The sequence below is a fragment of the Dipodomys merriami genome, unplaced genomic scaffold (assembly GCF_024711535.1).
Source record: "Dipodomys merriami isolate MVZ:Mamm:240054 unplaced genomic scaffold, mDipMer1.0.p SCAF_184, whole genome shotgun sequence".
NCBI lineage: Eukaryota > Metazoa > Chordata > Mammalia > Rodentia > Heteromyidae > Dipodomys > Dipodomys merriami.
In genome coordinates this window covers 506,611-529,515 of record NW_027203204.1, presented here as the reverse complement: position 1 = coordinate 529,515, position 22,905 = coordinate 506,611, and the positions used below count along the sequence as shown (strand labels likewise).

Sequence of the window (22,905 nt, the reverse complement as noted above, 5' to 3'; positions counted from 1 at the left end):
GTATGTCGTTTAATATAAATTAGGCTAAGATTTGCAGTTTAATTGAAAGAAAACTATATTGACTATTGAAACATTATTAGAAAGGAAAGTAGAGTGTGGCTAGGTGTAATGGCCCATGACTATGATATGATCTACTCAGCAGGTAGAGACCAAGAGGCTTTTGGCTCTGGGCTAGACTTGACAAAAGTTAGCAAGCCTCCAACTCAACAAAGAAACTGGGTATGGTGGCACACACATAATCCAAATTGGCAGTGGGCACAGGAAAGAGGATTGTTACCTACCTGTGGCTGATCCTTGGCAAAAAGCATAAGACCCTAACTGAAAAATAACTAAAAGCTAAAGGGGACTGGAAATAGAAATAAAGCCTACATTCAAAATTATAGGATAGAGTTGGGATTGTACAGGCTACCAAGGAACTTGAGAGTTAAGTTAAAAAAGGCAATGAAAAAGTCCTTGAAGACTGAGTACAGGGCATTATTTCCGGATCGAGGGAGTTTTTAACAGCCTGAAGAGCTCTGAGAAAGAGACTGATGATGTTACTTCAGGAATTCAGAAATAATGCTAAGAGTGTGAACTACCATCACAACTGTGGAAATTCAGACTACAGGTGTAACTCAAATGACCAAGTGCCTGTCTAGTAAGTGTTTAAAATCTTCAGTTCAAACTCTAGTATGAGACAGACAGACACAGACAGACAGGCAGGCAGGCAGGCAGGCAGGCAGGCGCACACACACACACACGCACACACACGAAAGTAAAGACACACACACACACACACACACACACACACACACACACACACACACACACACACACACACACACACACACACACACACACACACACACACACACACACACACACACACACACACACACACACACACACACACACACACACACGAAAGAAAGTAAAGATGGAAGGCCTTGTGGCTCAGTGTTAGAGCTCTAGCCTTGAGCAAAAAAGCTCAGGGACAATACCCAGGTCCTGAGTTAAGCCCAGACCAAAAAACCCCAAACCCTCTACTTACATTTAGCACAAAGGTTCAACTAATTTGTACAACAGAATATAAGCAGCATTTGTGCCTAGATACTACAAATACTTGAAATCATAAATCATAGCAAATCATAAATCTAAATCTTCATAAATTAATAACTGCCTAATCCAGATCTGTTACTCTTCTTTAATAACTCCCATTTCTTGGATTATAGTACACTTCCTATTTAAGATAAACAGAACAGTTTAAGACCTAGTAGATAACTAAGTAACTAAATAACTTAGTAACTTAATAACAAAGCAATTGCATGCTGGGATGCAGATTTCTTATTAGACAAATCTAAAGACTAAAAACAGTTGCAAAACCCAGAAAACAGTTGCAAAACCCAGAGTTACTATCAAACCCTTTATAAAGAAAGTATCATACTTTCTTTCCCAACAACCAACTAAATAATTTTTTTTAAAGGACACTAAAATACTATGGTTAAAAACGGTTTCACAAGATTCTGGGTTACCTTTATTTTCTCTCTTCTCAAACAACAGAACAGACAATTTTCATCAAAAGTCCAACTAGAGATGTTTTCAGGTTCACAATCTGCAAAAAATATAATAGTAATTTAAAAAACAATTTTCAGAAAATAAATTATAATTGCAAAATATTGTTTTTAACAAAAACTTCACTAAGTAGGTGACAGATTTCCTTTTTGTCTTCAAACTCTGGATCAAACTTAGGAGCTCATACATGGCAAATTCAATGCCTTATCACTGATCTCTACTGCCAATCATGTTTTAATTTTGCTCCTGGGCTTCATGCATAAAAGGCAAGCACATTTCTACTACACTCTCATCCTCCTGTGTTTTAAAATTCTTAGCTCAACAAGAAAAAAATCTGAAATCATAACTCAAAACTCAATTCCTAACCACTCTCATGCTTAATTAATACATGCTGCTTAAACATGTTAACAATATCCACTAAACATAAAAAGATGCTTACTTGGGTTTAACTTTAACCTCATGAAACCAAATAAAAAGGAGCTTAAAATCACACCAAGATAATCAAAAAGCTTTTGAAATACCAAAACTAATTTTAGTACCTTTAAATAAACTGAGATCTTTTAATAATGCAGGTCCAAACAGCCCTTCAAGAATACTTTCAAACCCTAAAAAGGATTAAAAAAATTGTATTACTACAATAATATTCACCATAATATTAATCAATATGTTACAGTGATGATGCTCTTAGTTCTCAAAGATAGGTCAAGGAATAAGAGTATCACTGACAAATCTAAAAGAGAACATTTTTGTTAATGATTAACAACACAATTCTGAGCACATACATTCAAGAACAAGAAAAACACACATTAGAAATAACCAAGAAAGGAATGAAAATTCAGATTCTCTTACTCTCCTACAAAATTTTTACATAAACTCTCAAGTTCTATCTTTAAAGAGTCGCTAGTTCAACACTTCCATAGCTTTCTTTAAAATCCTCAAGACACACACACACACACACACACACACACACACACACACACACACACACACACACACACACACACACACACACACACACACACACCCCACAACATACTATTTTAGAAGAAAAATATCTTTGTGATTATTTCATATAACCACAATACTTGCCTGGTTCACTACTTCACCAGTGTGAGTTGGTTTTTTTTTTTAAATAAGCCATTTTTCTAAATTTTTTTTTTTTTTGGTTGGTCGTGGGGCTTGAACTCTGGACTTGGGCCCTGTCCCTGTGCTCTTCAGCTCAAGGTGAGCACTCTACCGCTTGAGCCACAGCACCACTTCCGGTTTTCGGGGGGGGGGGGGGGGGGGAGGGGAAGAGGGGAGATTGGAGATAAGAGTCTCACGAACTTTCCTGCCTGGGCTGGCTTTGAACTGCAATCCTCAGATCTCAGCCTCCTGAGTTAGCTAGGATTACAGGTGTGAGCCACGGGCACCTGGCTCATTTTTCTAAATTGAAAAGGACAGAAGAAAACAGGCATACTACATATCCGGAATAATGGATTAAAGCAGTGGCTCCCAAATTATGTGTCACGGACTTTATTCTGCTTAAAAACATATTACACAAGAATCACATGATTATCGCCACAGATGCAGAAAAGGCCTTTGATAAAATTCAACATTCATTCATGCTAAAAGCTCTGGAGAAAATAGGAATAGAAGGAACATTTCTAAAAACAATAAAAGCCATTTATGACAGACCAATAGCCAATATTATACTTAATGGGGAAAAGCTACAACCAATTCTCCTAAAATCAGGAACAAGGCAAGGATGCCCACTGTCTCCACTCCTCTTCAATATAGTCCTGGAACCCTTAGCCAGGGCAATAAGGCAAGAAAAAGACATTAAAGGGATCCGCATAGGGAAAGAAAAAGTTAAACTATCCCTTTTTGCAGACGACATGATACTATACCTTCATGATCCCAAAAACTCCATCCCCAAACTCTTAGAAATCATAAATTACTTCGGCAAAGTAGCAGAATACAAAATAAACCCACAAAAATCAGTTGCCTTCCTGTACACTGACAATGTACAAGAAGAGAGGGAAATAAAGGGAGCAACCCCATTCACAATAACCTCCCCCAAAATAAAATATTTAGGAATTAACCTAACCAAAGATGTAAAAGAACTATTTAATGAAAACTATAAAAAGTTAAAGAAAGAAATTGCAGAAGACACTAGGAAATGGAAAGACCTCCCATGCTCTTGGATAGGCCAACTTAATATAGTAAAGATGGTAATACTTCCAAAACTAATATACAAATTCAATGCAATTCCTATTAAAATCCCAATGAAGCACATCACTGAAATACAGAAAACTGTCCAAAAATTCATATGGAACAACAAAAGACCTAGAATAGCCAAAACAATTCTAGGGGATAAAGAAAATATGGGAGGGATATCCATGTCAAACTTCAAACTCTACTACAGAGCTATAATAACAAAGACAGCGTGGTACTGGCACAAAAACAGACCCGAAGACCAATGGAACAGAATAGAAGATACAGAAATAAATCCACAGGCCTACAGCCAGCTTATATTCGACAAAGGAGCCAAAGACATACAATGGACGAAACACAGTGTCTTCAACCACTGGTGCTGGGAAAACTGGGCAGCCACATGCAGAAAACTAAAAGTGGACCCCAGCCTTATCACCATGCACCAACATCAACTCAAAATGGATTAAAGACCTTCACATTAAACCTGAATCTCTGAAACTACTGCAGGACAGAGTAGGAGAAACACTTGAACTAATAGGCACAGGAAGGAACTTCCTGAACAGAGTCCCAGGGTCACAACAAGTTGGAGAGAGACTCGACAAATGGGACTACCTTAAAATAAAAAGCTTCTGCACAGCTAAATCTATCGCAACCAAGCTAGAAAGACAACCAACTAATTGGGAAAAAATATTTACCAGCAATATATCAGACAAGGGGTTAACATCCTGTATATACAGGGAACTCAAGAAACTAATCCCTCCCAAACCTAACAAACCAATTACTAAATGGGCAAGGGAACTAAAGAGGGACTTCTCAAATGAAGAAATAAAAATGGCAAAGAAACACATGAGCAAATGTTCATCATCCCTGGTGGTGAAGGAAATGCAAATAAAGACAACCCTGAGATATCACCTTACCCCAGTCAGAATGTCCCACATCCACAAATCAGCCAACGACAAATGCTGGAGGGGATGTGGAGAAAGAGGAACCCTATTACACTGCTGGTGGGAATGTACACTTATACAACCACTTTGGAAAGCAGTCTGGAGGGTCCTTAGAAAGCTAAAAATTGACCTCCCTTATGACCCAGTCATACCACTTCTAGGCATCTACCCTGAACAACAGGAACCAATATACAAGAACACGTGCACCTCCATGTTTATTGCAGCACTGTTCACAATAGCTAGGATATGGAAACAACCCAGATGCCCCACCACAGATGAATGGATCCAAAAATTGTGGTATCTATACACAATGGAATATTATGCAGCCATTAGAAATGACAAAATAATGGCATTTGCAGGGAAATGGATGGAGCTAGAAGGAATTATGTTGAACGAGGTAAGCCAAGAGCAAAGAGACAAACGGTACATGATCTCCCTGATAAGTGGATGCTAAATCCAAAATGTTAGGTGATACGACAAAACTAACAGGACTTAAGAAACAAAGAACTCCCACTCATCTGGTCGAACCACTACTAAATATCCCCATGCTGCTGATCACATGTATGGTGTATATGTGTACACCATTATATGTTATAGACTGTGATAGACAATTTGCTCCAGGAAAGTTAGAATGAACTTGTGACTTTAAATGAGCATCATTATTCCACAATACTGTGAAATTCGGGAAATTATGTAATCACTTAATCACAATTAAAAAAAAAAAAAAAGAACCTCCAGGAAGGTAGGGAGGGAAGGGATGGTAGGAGGAAAACAATGGAGGGGATAACAATGCTCAATAGGAAGTGTATTCATTACCTTACTCATGTAACTGTAACCCTCTGTATAGTATCTTTACAATAAAAAATTAAAAAAATATTTTAAAAAACATATTACAAAGAATCTATGAAGCCATCCATATGGCTTCATAGATTCTTTGTAATATGTTTTTTTAGGAATAATGTCTGTGTCTGTGTGTACGTGTGCACAAGCGCTGTTCCTGGAACTTGAACTCAGGGCTTAAGACACTGTACCTGAGGGTTTTTTGCTCAAGGTTAGCCACTCTACCACTGGAATCCACTTCTGACTTTTTAGTGCTTAGAGGTAAGAGTTTAGTGGACTTTCTTGCTTGGTCTGGCTTTAAACTGAGACCCTCAGAACTCAGCCTTCTGAGTAGCTAGGATTACAGAAGTGAGCATCTGACACCCACCTTAGGATACCCAAATATTAAATCATCATTTTCAACAGAGTAATCTCTACAGTTCATGTTATCCACATTGTAATTTAGAAAGTTATCACTAAGCTCTCTTTTGAAATATAAATTTTTCACTTATTTTTAAACAACTGCTTTTTTAAACCACTCATATTTCTTGCCATTAAAATTATTACAAGAACATTAACAAAATTAAATACAAATACAGCTAAGAGGTTACAGGTAGTCCTTATCCTAACTAGCAAATTTAATTTAATTTTTTTTTTGCTCAGTTGTGGGGCTTGAACTCTGGGCAGGGTGCTATCCCTCAGTTCTTTAGCTCAAGGCAAGCGCTCTACCACTTGAGCCACAGTTCCACTTCCAGTTTTTTCTGCTTATGTGGTGCTGAAAAAAATCGAACCCAGGGCCTCATGCATGCGAGGCAAGCACTCTACCACTGAGCCACTTTCCCAGCCCCAAGAGTAACTATTTTTAATACCTGTCATGTTTTAAAGTGTACTCTTTGACTTGAGTTCACAAGAAATTCAAACAAATTTCAAATTGTATGCTAAGAATAAAATTTTGGTTTTCTTCTGAGAATATTTCCCTATGTAGTCCAGATTAGCCCAAAACTCACTATACAAACCCCAGTTGGCTGCCACATTATAATGTATAGTTTTGGCATCTTCTGCCTCAACTATAGGAGAGGAGGGGGAAGGGGGTGGGAGTGTCCTGGGCTTGAACTCAGGGCCTGAGTGCTGACCCTGAGCTTCTTTTGCTCAAGGTTAGACTTTCTTGCCAGGCTTGGTTTTGAACTGCAATCCTCAGATTTCAGCCTCCTGAGCAGCTGGTATTACAGGCCACTGGTGTCCACTTCTGCCTCAGCTTTGACAGTGTAAGGATTACAGGTATGAACCACCTTGCCTAGCTCTGTGTAAATTTTAAAGATTGTAAGTAGCAAAAAAAATAAATGTATTGTCATTAAGCTTTTCAACTTTTGAAAAAAACTATATAGCAAGAAAAGCAGAAAGTAAAAAATAAAGCATTTATGACATATAGACTTTAAGATTACAAGAACAGGATCTGGAAAACAGAAAACAGAGAAAAGATTTCACCAGTAACACAGAAACAAGCAAAAACCAAATAACAGATTTTTTTCAAAAAAAAAAAAAAAAAAAAAAAAGTACTGTAGAAAAGACTAATTTCATTATAGATTCCTATCCCTGGGAAAGTAGAGTCAACAACATGGACAGTTTAAGCCAGCCTAAGTTACATAGCAAGTTCCAGGTTCAGCTTGAGCTAAAAGTCAACTCTTGATGGAAATTGATGGAAAGGCCAAGCGCTGGTGACTTACTCCTGTAATCCTAGTTACATTCAAAAAGCTGAGATCTGAAGACTGCAGTTCAAATCCAGCCTGGGCAGGAAAATCCGTGACTCTTTATCTCCAATTAACCACCAAAAAACTGGAAGTGGTACTGTGGCTCAAAGTGTTAGAACCTTGAACAAAAGAGCTAAGGGACAGAGTCCAAGACCTGAGTTCAAAGCCACAAAACAAAACAAAAATTGATGAAAAGAAAAGGGAAGAAAACACAGCTGATTTAGCTTAAAATATTTCCTGAAAAATCATTCCTCTTCTTCTCAAACTTAATTAAACCTTACAAGTATTACTGACTGGATACTGGGAAAGCTCTATTTTACTACCCTCTCTTCACTGGATGTTTTATTAATAAAAACATCACTCAATGTTATTAATAAAGAAATACTGAATTTAGCAGTTGCATAGCAACAGGGAATGCCTCACGTGCTATGCTTGACATTAAAAAAAAGGCAAATAAGGGAAGAACAAATATATTCAAAATTTGAGACATGATCTTACAGAAAAGCCATGAAGATTGATAACATAGACCACAGAAAAATAAACACTGAAAAGTCTTAATATGGTCAATGATGAGGGTTTTAAAGCTATCTTTAACACAATATAGTACATGTTCAAAAAATATTTTATTAGATTTGACTAATTTCTAAAATAATTCCTATCCAATACCATAAGTCTCAGTATTTTCTTAAGTCTTTGTATTTCATCTTCCCCAAATTAAAACTATCTCCTTGATAGTATCTCTTCAATCTATCAACCCTATTCATTTATTGAATAGAAATACGTATTCATGTATTCAACATAAATTAACTGAGAACCAGGGATAAAGGTAGACAATGAACAGAAAATGGTGGGCAGACATGGAGTGGTTTTATTTAGTTTTTTCAATTGTTCTTACCAGGCTATTTCTGCCAGGGCTCTATCTACCATCTGAGGTATAGTTCCATTTCTGAGTTTCTGATGGTTAACCGGAGAGCAGAGTCTCATGGAATTTCCTGCTTGGACTGGCTTAGACCCTCAACTGACCTCCTAAGTAGCTAGGATTAAAGGACTAAACTACCAGCCCCCAGCTAATCCTAACTTTTTTTTGGGGGGGTGGGGGAAAGGTGGGCAAGGACCTGGGGTTGAACTTTGGGCCTGAGCATTGTCCCTGAGCTTCTTTTGCTTAAGACTAGTGCTCTACCACTGGAGCCAGAGTACAACTTCCGGCTTTTTCTGTGTATGTGGTGGTAAGGATTCAAACCCAAGGCTTCATGCATGCTAGACAAGTACTCTACTACTAAACCACATTCCCAGCCCTAATTCTAACTTACTATAATAGCTTGTTTAATAATAAATGATTGAAAATAGAAAATGCTCTACATAAGCTGTATGCATTCATGACATGAAATGTTTCTTTTTTTCTGTATTTCTAGGTTGCACCATCTTCCAAATATTTTAAATGGTCAAAGATCTCAAAAAAAATCTCCATATGCATGATTTCTAACTTCTAGGATTGCATAATTGCATAACAGTCCCAAATTTGACTTTTGAAATTCTTTTTTTTTTGGGGGGGTGGGGGGAGGTCCGGTTGTGGGGCCTGAACTTTGGGCCTGGGCGCTGTCCCTCAGCTCTTCAGCTCAAGGCTAGCGCTCTACCACTTGAACCACAGCGCCACTTCCGGCTTTTTTATTTTTGCTTATGTGATGCTGAGGAATCAAACCCAGGGCCTCATGCATGCAAGGCTCTACCACTGAGCCACCCTCCCAGCCCCTGACTTTTGAAATTCTTAAGAGTAAAGGACACTGGATCTTAAGACAAATTTATATGTTTGTAAGTTAAAATACTGATGTTATGAACATTGAGAACCAATCCTCAGATCTCAGCCTTCTGAATATCTAGGATTACAGGTATGAACTACCTACACCCTATCTAAATGACTCAGAATCAAATTACTGGCTCTACCCTCATCCTCCTTCAACTCAGGTAAGATCTACTTGTTTCATAGCCATGTGCAAATGATTTATAGATATAAAAATATAGATTATAGATATAACCTCACATAAATGTTCTGTGCTCAAGAATGCAAAATAAACCTAATACAGACCTAGGAGATCTCCCATTACTTAGGTTTTCCCAGAAGTTAACACTGGACAATTGAAGACAACATGTTTTTTGCTTACTCCCCATTTGAGGTTTTTCTTTAGCAAGATGTAAGATTGGGAATTAGAAATGTGCATCTATCTATGTAAATCCTAAGGCTGGATACTAAAAGGAAAACAGCAAGTAATGATTAAGTCCAGTGCTGTGTGAAGTTATTACAAGTTTAGTGAGAGATCTAAGAACCAGAAAGAGGATGTTGAGCTGGTCAGGCCTTACCTACATGTAAAGGAGCTGGTACTTTGGGCTATTTATCCTTTAAAGTTGTTTCCTAAGCTTTAATCTTCTCATGTCTTAATGTCAGCTGGTGTTTCTTACACAACTTTGGTAAAGTGGTGCTTTGGAGGGATGTATTTATATTATAATGGTCAACATTTGGTCATCCCTCCTCTCTTCCACTCCCCTTTTTTTTTTCTGTTGGTCATGGGGCTTGAACTCTGGGCTTGGGCACTGTCCCTACCCCCTTCAGCTCAAGGTGAGCGCTCTACCACTTGAGCCACAGCACCACTTCCAGTTTTCTAGTGGTTTGTTGGAGATAAGAGTCTCTCCGGCAGGAGGACTTTCCTGCCAGGGGTTGGCTTTGAACCATGATCCTCAGATCTCAGCCTCCGGTGTAGCTAGGATTGGAGGTGTGAGCCATCAGCACCCAGCTCACTCCCCTCTTTTTGTAAAGTAAGTGCTTTAATTATTAAAAAAAAAAAAAAACCTTTGTATAAACTTTTTCATTATTACAATAAGCTGAATTGTAACAAATGAAATGTTGATTTTTTTTTATAATAAAACTTTGGGGGGGGAATTCTTTTTAGTATCTCTAGAAGGGCACTGGTGGCTAAATGCCTATAAACCTAGCTACTCAGGAGGCTGACATCTGAGGATCGAAGTTCAAACCCAGCCTGGGCAGGAAAGTCCTTGAGACTCTTATCTCCAATTAACCACCAGAAAACTAGAAGTGAACCTGTGGCTCCAAGTGGTAGAGAGCACTAACCTTGAGCTAAAGAGCTGAGGGACAGTGCCCAGGCCCAGAAGTGCTGAACAAAAACAAAAAAGTATCTCCATGTTTAAATCTACTACCTAAGTACTTCAAACCTGTATTGTTTAAGGATTAACTGTACAAAATTCTGAGAGTAAAGATACTTTATATAACCAAACTATTTATTTGTGGACAGGCATAAAAGAGAGACATTTCAAGGAATGTTGTAAAGCAGCCATTCACTCTAGAAAGGATTGTTCTCAATTATTTCAGCCAGTGGCTCACATCTGTTATACTAGCTACTCAGGAGACTGAGTTCTGAAGTTCAGATTTGAAGCCTACTTGGGCAACAAAGTCCATGAGACTCTTATCTTCAATAATCCAAAAAGCTCAAAGTGGGAGCTGTGTTTCAAGTGGTAGAGCACTAGTCTTGAGCAAGAAGCTCAAGGACAACTTCCAGACCCTGAGGTTAAAGCCCCAGGACTGGCACACACACGGTAAAAGGCCCAGGACTGGCACGTGCGCACACAGCCCCCCCCACACCCTTAAGAACAAAAATCCTTGGTCACTAAAATATGATTTTGTTGGGTACTAGTGGCTCATCCTGTAATCAAAACTATTCAGGATGCCGAGGTCTAAGAATCCCAGTTCAAAGACAGCCCAACACCAATAACAACCAAAAAAAATCTGGGAGATTCTATCTCCAATTAATCAGCAAAATCCCAGAAGTGGAGGTGTGGCTCAAGTGGTAGAGTGCCAGCCTTGAGTGATAAAAGCAAAGGGACAATGTCCAGGTACTGAGGTACCAGCATAAAAATAATATGAATAATGACAATAAAATTAAAGCTAGAAAGGGAATATATACAGTTTATAGCTAGAATATCTCCAAAATAATTTCACAACTATGCTTACATATGTAATACCATAAGTGAGATTCCAAAATATTAAATAACGATATTAAATAAAGTTATTAAGTAGATGAAAGCTGGGCACCAGTAGCTCACACCTATAATCCTGGCTACTCAAGAGGCTGAGATCCCAGGATTGAGGTTAAAGCTGCCCAGGCAAGAAAGTTATGAGAGGGGCTGGGAAGGTGGCTCAGTGGTAGAGTACTTGCCTTGCATGCCTGAGGCCCTGGGTTCGATTCCTCAGCACCACATAAGAAAAAAGCCGGAAGTGGCGTTGTGGCTCAAGTGGTAGAGCGCTAGCCTTGAGCTGAAGAGCTGAGGGACAGCACCCAAGCCCAGAGTTCAGGCCCCACGACCAGACCCCCCCCCAAAAAAAAGAAAGTTATGAGACTCTTATCTCCAATAAACTACTCCAAAAAAGCCAGAAGTGGCTCTGTGGCTCAAGTGGTAGAGCACTAGCTTTGAGCACAAAGAGGCTCAGGGACAGCACGTAGGCCCAGAGTTCAAGCCTGAGGACTGGCAAAAAGAAAAAACAAAAATAAACAAACAAAACCACAGTAAACAGATGAGATGAATTCAAGTTTTTAGAAATCCTGGGGGCAGTTTTGAGGGTTTTGTTTTGTTTTCTGTTTTATCAAACTGTCTTGGATAGTTACTTTTATGTGTGAACTATAATCTGAGGTCCTCTCTTGGAGAACCTCATCACAACCAAGTCAGTAAACTACATGAGCACTGTTTTTAAATAAAAACCTGTTTATATATATATATATATACTGATGTGAATAATACATATCTATTTAAATAAAAAAAAATTAGGCAGGGACACTGGTGGTTCATGCCTGTAATCCTAGCTATTCAGAACACTGAGATTTTTTTTGGTTCAAGACCAGGACTTGAACTTGGTACCTGACACATTCTCTCATGGCTAACACTACCAACTGAGCCATGTCTCTACCCCAGGAGGCTGAGATCTAAGAATCGCAGTTCAAAACCAACCCTGGTAGATCCTGGGTTTAATTCCCAATGTCCCTAAGAGACAAAGAGGGAGGGAGGGATTACTGAACTCATAATAGCCTGTTCTATATTTTCTCAAAGATGCCAAAACTATACATCATAATGTGGCAGGTAAGCAATTGGGAGAGGGGAGTTGGCTAACTTCTCCCCAAAAAGTTAAAGACCAAGTAACTCCTTGGGAATAATAGAGCTAACTAGGTAAAACAGAACTATAAGTCTACTTCCCTCGCTCCAGATAAAATGCAAATTTCTACAGTTGAAAACAAAGGCTCACACCTGTAATCCTAGCTGCTCAGGCTCTCATCTCCAAATAAACTGCTAGAAACCCGGAAGTGGAGCTGTGGCTCAAGCGGTAGAGCACTGGCCTTGAGCTGAAGAGCTAGGGGACAAGGACAGGGTCCAAGCCCAGAGTTCAAGCCCAATGACTGACCAAAAAAAAAAAAAAACAAACAAAACTTCCTTAGGGGAACAAAGAAAGGGTTCTTTTCTACCCTACCACCTTTTCCTATTTCATTAACTTTCGCCCAGTTAGGCCAGCCTAGACAATCCATATTGCTGATTTTGTTACAAGGTTCATTTTCAGTATAGAGATCTCAATGACTCTACACTAAATAAATGACTCACTAACACCTCCTCCACTATGACATCTCATCAGCAGTCTGTTTTATATATTTTTCAGATTAATACATCTCAACATTGGCTGTTTTTTGGGTTTTTTTGGGGGGGTGGGAGGGTTGGTCCTGGGGCTTGAACTCTGGGCCTTGGCACTGTCCCTCAGTTCTTCAGCTCAAGGCAAGTGCTCTACCACTTGAGCCACCATGCCACTTCTGCCACTTCTGGTTTTCATGGTTTAACTGGAGATAAGAGTCTTGTGGACTTTTCCTGCCCCGGCCGGCTTTGAACCGCCATCCACAGATCTCAGCCTCCTGAGCAGCTAGGATGACAGGCATGAACCACCAGTGCCCAGCCTCTACAATTTTTTAAAAAACTGGCTGATGGGCCGGCGGGCGCCGGAGGCTCACGCCTATAATCCTAGCTACTCTGGAGGCTGAAATCTGTGGATGGAGGTTCAAAGCCAGCCTAGGCAGGACAAGTCTGTGAGATTCTTATCTGTAATAAACCACTCAGATAACCGGAAGTGGCGCTGTGTCTCAAGTGGTAGAGCGCTAGCCTTGGGCTGAAGAGCTGAGGGACAACACCCAGGCCCAGAGTTCAAGCCCCATTACCGACCAAAAAAAAAAAAAGTGGCTGATGGCTCATGTCTATCTACTTAGAAGACTGCAAGGTGAGGATCTGCCTGGATAGACAAATCCTTGGAACTCTTCAATCCATTATCCAGAAAAAAGCCAGAATTACAGGCATGGCTCAAGTGGTAGAGCACTGGCCTTTAGCAAAAAATTGCAAGCAAAGGAACGTGCAAGGTGAGGCCCTGAATTCAAGTCCCAGTATTGGCACTGTGCATTCACATGCATGTGTGCACGCATGCGTACATACACATACACACACAGATTTCTAGGCAATGGTGGTTCAGGACTGTAATCTTAGCTACTCCTGAATAGCTATTATTATAAGGCTGAGATTTGAGGATTTCAGTTCAAAGTCATCTCCAGCATACACATTTCTGAGACTCTGGTCTCCAATTAACACCAAAATGCTGGTGGAGGCCTGGCTCAAGTAGTAAGAGTGTCAGCTGTGAACAGAAAAACACAAGCAAGAGTACAAGGCTCTAAGTTCAATCCCCAGTACCAGCATGCACACACACGCACACAGGCAGGCATGCATGCACACATGCACTCACATATACATAGGAAAAAAAAAGTGCAAGGCCTTCCAGTGTGACCAATGGCTCTGGCTTGTAATCCTAGCTATTCAGGAGGCTGAGATCTGAGAACTGCAATTCAAAGCCAGCCTGGGTAGAAAAGTCTGTTAGATTCTTAGTTTTGATTAACTACCAAAAAGCCAGAAGTAGATCTGTGGCTTAAATGGTAACTTGAGCACAAAAGTTCAGGGATAGTACGCGGCCCTGGAGTTCATGACTCAGGACAGGCAATTAAAAAAAAAAAAAGTGGTAGGTCTTTTATAGTCAAGTCACTGTGTAGTCAAGCTATAGGGATAAAATTAAATCAAAGCATCAACTTAAAAAGACATTTCTGAGGTGGGATGAGCAAAGCAAAATAAGATGTTAAACTTATTGCTTCTGTGAAAATGTTGAGTTCACAAGGCACTGAGGCAGCCACACTACCAACACACACACACACCCAGAAATACCAATAACATTCAAATGAACACTAACCTTATGACAGGTCATGACAACACAAAGTTGGCTAGCCAAGTAGGTGATTTACACCTGTAATCCTAGCTACTCAAGAGGCTGAAATCTGTAGATCTGATTTGAAGCCAGCCCAAGCAAGAGACCCTGAGACTCTTATCTCCAATTAACTACCAAAAAGCCAGAAATGAGGCTGTGGCTCAAGGCTGTGGCCTTGAGCAAAAGGAGCTCAGACAGTACCCAGGCCTAGAGTTGAAGAAAGGGAGGGTGGGAGGGAGGGAAGGAGGGAAAGAGGGAAAGAGGGAGGGAGAGAGGGAGGGAGGGAGGGAGGGAGGGAGGGAGGGAGGGAAGAAGGGGAGAGATAGAGACGGAGAAAGAAGCCAGGCACCAGTGGCTCACACTAGTAATCCCAGCTACTCAGGCTGAGATCTGAGAATCAAGGTTCAAACCAAGCTTAGGCAGAAAAGTCTCCTACAGCCTCTTATCTCCAATTAACCACTCAAAACCAAAGTGGAGTTGTAATTCAGCAGGGTAGAGCCCTAGCCTTGAGCAAAAGAGCTCAGGGGCAGCACCCAGTCTCTGAAGGGGAGGTGTGTGTGTAGGGGTGGGGGGAGGGAGAACCAGACATGAGACTATGGCTCAAATGGTATGGAGTTAGCCTTGAGCACAAAAGCTCTCAATCACAGTTTGAGTTCAAGCCCTAGGATACTAAGTAAGTAAGTAAATAAGTAAATAAGTAAATAAATAAATAAATAAATAAATAAAGCAGGCTAATAATGCTTCTAGGGTAAGGTATTATCTCCTTGCCTGCCACTGTAAACCTTTGCTCCAAAAAGAAATGTCCCCACACTAAAACAAGGATATTGATAATATCTCCCAAAGATCCATGAAAGCTGCTTTAAGGGCTTGGTTTCCAGGATGGCATTACTGATGTGGATAGGCCCTTTAGAACAGGGGCCTAGTGAGAGATCTTTTCATTACAGGGTTACACTGGAATGCCCATGGAAAGGATTGTGGGATTCCACCAGCCCTCTTTTGTTATTTTTCTTGGTTCATGAGGTAAGTGTTGTGTTCCCACCACACACTTTTGTCATATAATACTTGCCCTCACAAGGGGGTCCAGAGCAATGAGGCTACTTCCTCTTGGACTACATCTTGGGCAGTCTCTAGAATTTTGAGCCAAAACAATTAATTGCCTCATGCATTTCACTATCGTACTTGAAGGCTCTAAAACATATAGTTAGAGAAATAATGAGCTTAAAATTTCCCACTGTTTCTTAGTATCCTTGTACTGGTAGATTACAGTTACTTGAGATTCTACTATGAGCCAGGCAATGGAGATGCATTGGTGAACAAAAGACAAAGCCTTTAACTTGTGAAATGGGAGATGGGTGGTGTGGGATACATAATATATAGCTAAGGGAAAGCAGAAATAATAGAAAAATACAGCAAAGTGAGAAAATAAACCCTAAACTCTAGTAACAACACTAAAACACTGAATGAGAACATCTAGACTGCCAAGATTGAGCATGTCCTGAAAAATTTATGTACTCAAGTTTGGTCTCCAGTGTAGCAATGTTGAAATTATGCTGGAACTTTTAAGCAGTGGGGCCTACCAGAAGTGATTAAATCCTTGAGAGGTCAGTAATTTGCTCATAGGAGCATATTCTGCTGGGACAGTACAATGTTATTATAAACCAGACTGACACCTTCCTCAACTTTTCTGTCTCATACTTGTAGACATACCCCTTCAGTACACAGTAAATTCTGTTCCAACTTCTGTGGCATGGGGAGAGCACCACAGGCGCTCATAAAGATGTTGGTACCAAGCAATACAGGCTACCTAGCCATCAGAAACAAGCAAATTATACCACTTTTATTTGTAAGTTACCAAGCTTCTGATATTTTATTGGGCAACACAAACAGCCTCAGTCAGAAAAACAAGACCGAGAACGACTAAAGTGAGGATGCAAACCAAGTGGACATCCAGAACAGAATTCTAGCCAGAGGGAACACTAGTATAGAGTATGCCATTTCTGAGAAATAGCAACAAAACTTTCTATGGTAATAAACCTTTTCATCGTATACCTGTTTGGCTGAATAAAGACAACAAAATCATAGACATGAATGCTGGCTAGTTTTATGTGATTCTTGGTCATTTCAAAAAAAAAGTTCTCCCACACCTCATCTAAACAAAGGTGGAAACATTGGGTCTTTGGTAAGTATGGTATAGTACTGAATCTATAGATTGGCTATTTTTGTGACACAAATTTTGTCAATACATGAGCATGGGATGTCTTTCCATCTTCTGAGGCCTTTCTTCATTTAAGATTATATTGTTTTTAGGAGTAATTTTCTTCCCTAGTTAATACCCAGATGTTATTGGGTTTTTTTAGGATATTGTAAACAGTAATCTTATATTGCTTTCTCACTTTATTAGTAGCCTAAAAAAAGGCTACTAATTTTTGTGTTGATTTTATGTTCTGCTATGTTGCCAAAACTGTTGATTACATCTAGAAGTTTTTGTGGGAGAATCTGTTAAGTTTCTTAAGTATATGACCACGTCATCTGCAAAAGATAATTGGACTTTTCCTTTCCCTATTAGAAACCCATAAAACATTTATTCTCCTATTTTATTGCTTTGGTTAGGAATTCTAGTACCATAATGAATAGGGATTGGAAAGAATGGACATTCTTGTATCATTCCTGACTTTATAAAAAAATGATTTTAGCTTTTTTCTATTTAATATGATGCTGGCTATAGGCTATATAGTATGTCCAAGTACACTCTTTTATTTTCTTCAGAGTTTTTACATAAAAGAATGTTGAATTGCCAAGGCTCCAGTGGCTCATGCCTATAGTCCTAGCTACTTAGGAGGCTGAGATCTGAGGATCACGGTTCAAAGCAAGCCAGAGCAGGAAAATCCATGAGAGGCTTATCTCTAATTAACCAGCAGAATACCGGAAGTGGCACTGTGGCTCAATTGGTAGAACACTCACCTTGAGCTGAAGAACTCAGGGACAGCACCTAGGCCCAGAGTTCAAACCCCAGGACCAAAAACAAAAAAACAAACAAAACAAAACAAAACCCCTGAATTTTATTAAAAGCCTTTTCTGCATCAATTGAAATAATTGTGTTTTTTATTCTTGACTATGTGAACTATCATCCCTGCAACTCTGGAATGAAGCCAACTTGATTACAGAGTATGGTCTTTTTAATGTATGGCTGAATATGGTTTACAAGAATTACTTAAATTTTCTATACCACTGTTGCTCAAAGATTGGTTTGTGGGTATTGGAGGCTCACGGCTATAATCATAGCTAATACTCAGGAGGCTGAGATCTGAAAATCAATGTCTGAAGCCAGCCTGGGCAGAGAATAGTCCATTAATCTCTTATTTCCAGTTTACCAGCAATAAACTGGAACTATTGGCCTGGAACAAATGGTAGGGTGCTAGAGAGAGAACCTAAATTAAATGCCCAGAACGAACACACACACACACATGAACGAACACACACACACACATGAACGAACACACACACACACACACACACACACACACACACACACACACACACACACACACACACAGCATGCCTATAATTCTCTTTGTTTTGCTTCTGTCTCATTTTGGAATGAATTCAGTAATACTCCTAGTAGTGTTCCTTCCCTATCTATTTCACAGAAGAATTTGAGGAGTTCTGACAGAATTTAGCAGTGAATCCATATATCTTAGGCTTTTCTTTGTTGGAAGACATTACCATTTTAATTTCATTGCTTATATCCTCTTGGTTCAATTTTGGGAAGTTAACTATATCTACAAGTTTATTTCTTGTAGTTTCTAGAAGTTTGTTTGGATATAGGTTTCTAAAGTATTCCCTCATGAGCTTCAGATTTTATTCATTTGTGATGATCCCTTTTTAATCTCTAATTTTTAAAATCTTTTCCCCTCTCTTTTTGGTCAAGTTAGTTATGAGTTTAACAAATCTCACTTATCTTTTCCAGGAACTTTGTTCATAAGGAAGTACTGGGGACTTGTACTAGGCATACCCTCTCACTGTTTCTCATTATTTTGTAGATGGAATTTAGTGAACTTTTATGCCCATGCTAACCTCAAACCACAATCTTCCAGATCTCAACCTTCTGAATAACTAAAATAGAGGAGTTAGGCATTGGCACCTTGCTTAAAAGGTCCCACTTTTTTTGTTGTTTGTTTGAACTATGGTGTATGGGCCCTGTCCCTGAGCTTTTTCACTCAAGGCTAGTGCACTTTGAGCCACAGTATCACTTCCAGTTTTCTGGTGTTAATCAGAGATAAGAGTCTCACAGACTTTCCTGTCAGGGCTGGGGACTGGCTTCAAATGGCAATCCTTAAATCTCAGCCTCCAGAGTAGCTGGATTGCGGGCGTGAGCAACTTGCATCCAGCAAGATCCCACTTTTTGTTTCACTGATTTTTTTGTACAGGTTAGACTCTTATTTCATTAGTTTCTGACTTTGTCTTTATAATTTCATCCCATCTGCTAACATATTAGGGATGCCTTCTCTAAGAGATACCTTTTAGAAATCAAAGTAGATTTATGTCAGAAACAACTGGACAGGTGAATTTCAAGTCAAAGTGAGATGCTGAAACAAGGGATATAAAATTGAGAATGGGCAAAATGGATAAAACTGACAAACAACTGAGATGAAATAAGTTAATCATGGAGAATAAAAATGAAAAAAAAAGACTACGTTTTATAGCATTAAAATTTAGGAGAAAAGAGTAAATGAAAAAGTATATAGTTTTCTCTACCATATAGCAAATAACTTGATAAGCATGAAAAAATAGGGGCTCATACCCATAATCGTAACTACTCTTGGAAGATCAAAATTTGAGACCAGGCTGAACAGAGAGTTTGAGACCCCTTTATAACAGAAAAGGCCAGTGTGATGGTATGTACCAGACATCCCAACTACAGAAAGATGCATAATGGGGGGATTGCAACCCAGGCAAAAAGTGAGATCCTGTCTAAAAAAATACCACAGCAAAGAGTGATGGAAGCATGTCTCAAGGGAAGGAGTTCCTACATAACAAATGCAAAACCCTGAATTCAAAATCCAAGACTGGAGAGAAAAAAAGTTAAACTATTACATATGACACTGTAATTATAATAAACGTATATTATCCCACCTCCATGTCACAGTAAAAAACCCCTATATGAACAAATAGCCATTTTATATCCAACATAAATTTATTAATGGGTAAATATAACTATATAACTTGAGGATATGTATGGGATGGGGAATATTGGGGAGAATGATTGGTTAACAATGATCAAAATGCACTACACTTGTGAAATTGGAACCATTTGTAAATAATAGTTATTATTAAAATAATATTTAAAAGACACTTCCTTGGTACAACTAATGTATGCTAATAAAAATTCTGCATCCCCACCATAAAAAGAAATGAGAAAAGGAATAAAAATATTAACTAGAAATTATCCTTAAAACACAAAACAAGACAGTTTAGTGGACTTGAACAAAACCAAACCAAGGCATTTAGGAAACAATAAAGGCAGTGGTACTTCTTTATCATTAATCACATAAAATGTAAATGAAGCAAATAAAAGGAAGTCAAGAGTTTAGGGAGTGACTAGACCACCGTGGCAGAAAGCCTTCAAAACACAGCCTTAGTAGTCTTAAGAATGAGACCCTTGAGGGCTGGGAATGTGGCTTAGTGGTAAAGTGCTTACCTAGCGTGCATCAAGCCCTGGGTTTGATTCCTCAGTACCACAGAAACAGAAAAGGCCAGAAATAGCACTGCTTTTTAACATGGTAGAGTGCGAGCCTTGAGGAAAAGAAACTCAGGGACAGAGCCCAGGCTCCTCTGAGTTCAAGCCCCAGAACTGTCTCCCCCCCTCCCCTAGCCAAAAAAGTCTGAGAGACTCCTCACATTTCAGCCAAGTGAAGACATAGTAAAAAGACAACCATCTGTGAATTGTAAAGAGTGCCCCTATCAAATACCTAATCTTACACCTTTTAGAGACTTTCTAGTCTCCAAAACTATCATAAATTTCTGTTGTTTTAAGTCACCCAATCCTTGGGGTGTTGTTTTTTGTGTCACTCCCAGAGCCTGGTTGCATAAGGCTGGAGCTCTACCACTTGAGCCATAACTCTGCTTCCTCTACAACATTTTGTTAAAACAAACTAAGACAGTAAATTGGTACTGGAAATAGGATGTTGCTGTAATAAATACCTGGGTGCTGGTGGTTCATGCCTGTAATCCTAGCTACTTAGAAGACTGACATCTAAGGAGGTGGTTCAAAGCCAGCCTGAGTGAGACTCTCATCTCCAGTTAACAACCAGAAAACTGGAAGTGGAGCTGTGGCTCAAAGTGGTAGAGTACTAGATTTGAGGGAAAGAGCCCAAGGACAACATCCAAACTCTGAGTTCAAGCCCCATGACTGACAAAAATTAAACAAAACCTAAGACTGTGAAAGTTGTTTTGGAAGTGGATAATGGGTAGGGACTAACTGAAAGAGTTTTGTGGTGTATCTTTTTTTTTTTTTTTTGGTGCCAATCTTAGGGCTTGAACTCAGGGGCTGGGTGCTGTCCCAAGATTCTTTTTTTCAAGGCTAGCACTCTACAATTTGAGCCACAGCACCACTTACGGCTTTTTCTGAGTATAGTGGTTTATTAGAAATGAATCTCATGTAATTCTCTGCCCAGGCTGGCTTCAAACCAAGATCCTCAGATCTCAGCCTCAGATCTCAGCTAGGATTAGAGTTGTGAGCCACTATTGCCCTGCCTGGTAAAGATCTTTCTAATCAAGTCTCAGATGGAAATGAGGAATACGTTATTCATAGACAGGAGGGAAAGGCAATGTTGGTTATAAATGGCAAAGAAATGGGTGGTTTAGGGAGTTTAGACCACCCTGGCAGAAAGCCTTCAAAATACAGCCTTAGTAGTCTTAAGAACGAGGCCCTTGAGAGCTGGGAATGTGGAAGTATCAGATGCAACTAGATGCTTATCTTGAGGAAATATCTAAGCATGTAAGGATTGAGTAGTCTGGTTCCTATTGAATGCTCAGTGTGAAACAAGAAATTATCCAGAGATAGAACTGTTTATCAAAAGGGGAACTAAACTTAGAGAGTATTAAAGTTAAAGCTTCTGCGTATATTTTAAAGAATGAGAAAACATGTTCAGTATATAGCAATAAGGATGAACAACTGCAGTTGTAGTACTCACTAGGCACTATGATGAAAATGAACTATACAACTTGTGGGTGGGGAATGGGAGAGAAAAACTGGGAGAGAGCAAGGAAAGGGGGTGACACTCTCCCAAAAAGAAACATATTCTTTACCTGACTTATGTAATTGTTAATCCCTCTGTGTATCACCATTGTAATAACAATAAAAACAGGAAAGATCAGTAGTCTTAAGAAACCAAGTTAATATTATGGACTGATGTGCTATCAGTATTTGTCTTCCATCCTAAGGCTTTTCAGTAATTCATAATACTTCTGATTTTTTGTGCTTTTGGTTTTTTTTTGTCTGCAAAGTTGCAGAACAAAAAATTAACACAAAAACCAGTAGCTTTTCTATATACATTTAAGGAACATGAAAATAAAGAGTATTCACAATCATATTGACAATACTCTCAAAAAAAAAAGAAGAATTAGAACTAAATACCTGGAAATAAATTGAACTAAACAAATAAAAGATCCCTACAGAACAAAAACTATAAAATCTTGAACAAAGAAACTGAAGCTATACTAAGATGAAAAAGATCTTAATAGTAATCCTTTAGGTTAAAATTTTGATAGCTTTGTTTCAGGCGGTGGCTCAGTGGCAGAGTGCTTGCCTTGCATGCCTGAGGCCCTGGGTTCGATTCCTCAGCTGTGGATCAAGTTGTAGAGTGCTAGGCCTTAAGCAAAAAAGCTGAGGGACAGTGCCCAAGCCCTGAATTCAAGCCCCTACAACCAACAAAGAAAAAACAAAAAAGAATATTCTACAGCCAAAGATGAGGCTTTTAAAAAAGTGCATCAAGTAGTAATAAAGGAAAATATTTCTATAAGCCAATCCTATAACAGAAATCCAGATCTAACTTTTTGTCTTCTAAAAAGATGTAACTTCTGGGCTGGGAAGGTGGCTTAGTGGTAGAGTGCTTGCCTTGCATGCCTGAGGCCCTGGGTTCGATTCCTCAGCACCACATAAGCAAAAAGAAAAAAGCCGGAAGCGGCTCTGTGGCTCAAGTGGTAGAGCGGTAGCCTTGAGCTGAAGAGCTGAGGGACAGCGGCCAGGCCCAGAATTCAGGCCCCACGACCGGACCCCCCCCAAAAAAATAAAAATAAAAAATAAATAAAT

The 22,905-nt window shown here is 39.3% G+C and overlaps 1 protein-coding gene across 5 annotated transcripts in view; it reads right to left on the bottom strand.

Annotated features, from left to right (window-relative positions):
• The window catches only part of LOC138830115 (ligand-dependent corepressor), a 98,410-nt gene that overhangs the window by 61,527 nt on the left and 13,978 nt on the right, over positions 1-22,905 (bottom strand). For 4 of the 5 annotated variants that reach the window (XM_070026516.1, XM_070026517.1, XM_070026520.1 and 1 more), the window contains exons 3-4: positions 2,091-2,156; positions 1,512-1,591 (exon numbers count right to left, since the gene is read on the bottom strand). The gene's annotated coding sequence lies outside the window, so the exon portion shown is untranslated. The remainder of the gene's footprint in view (positions 1-1,511; positions 1,592-2,090; positions 2,157-22,905) is intronic. The other variant, XM_070026519.1, reaches the window with a different exon arrangement.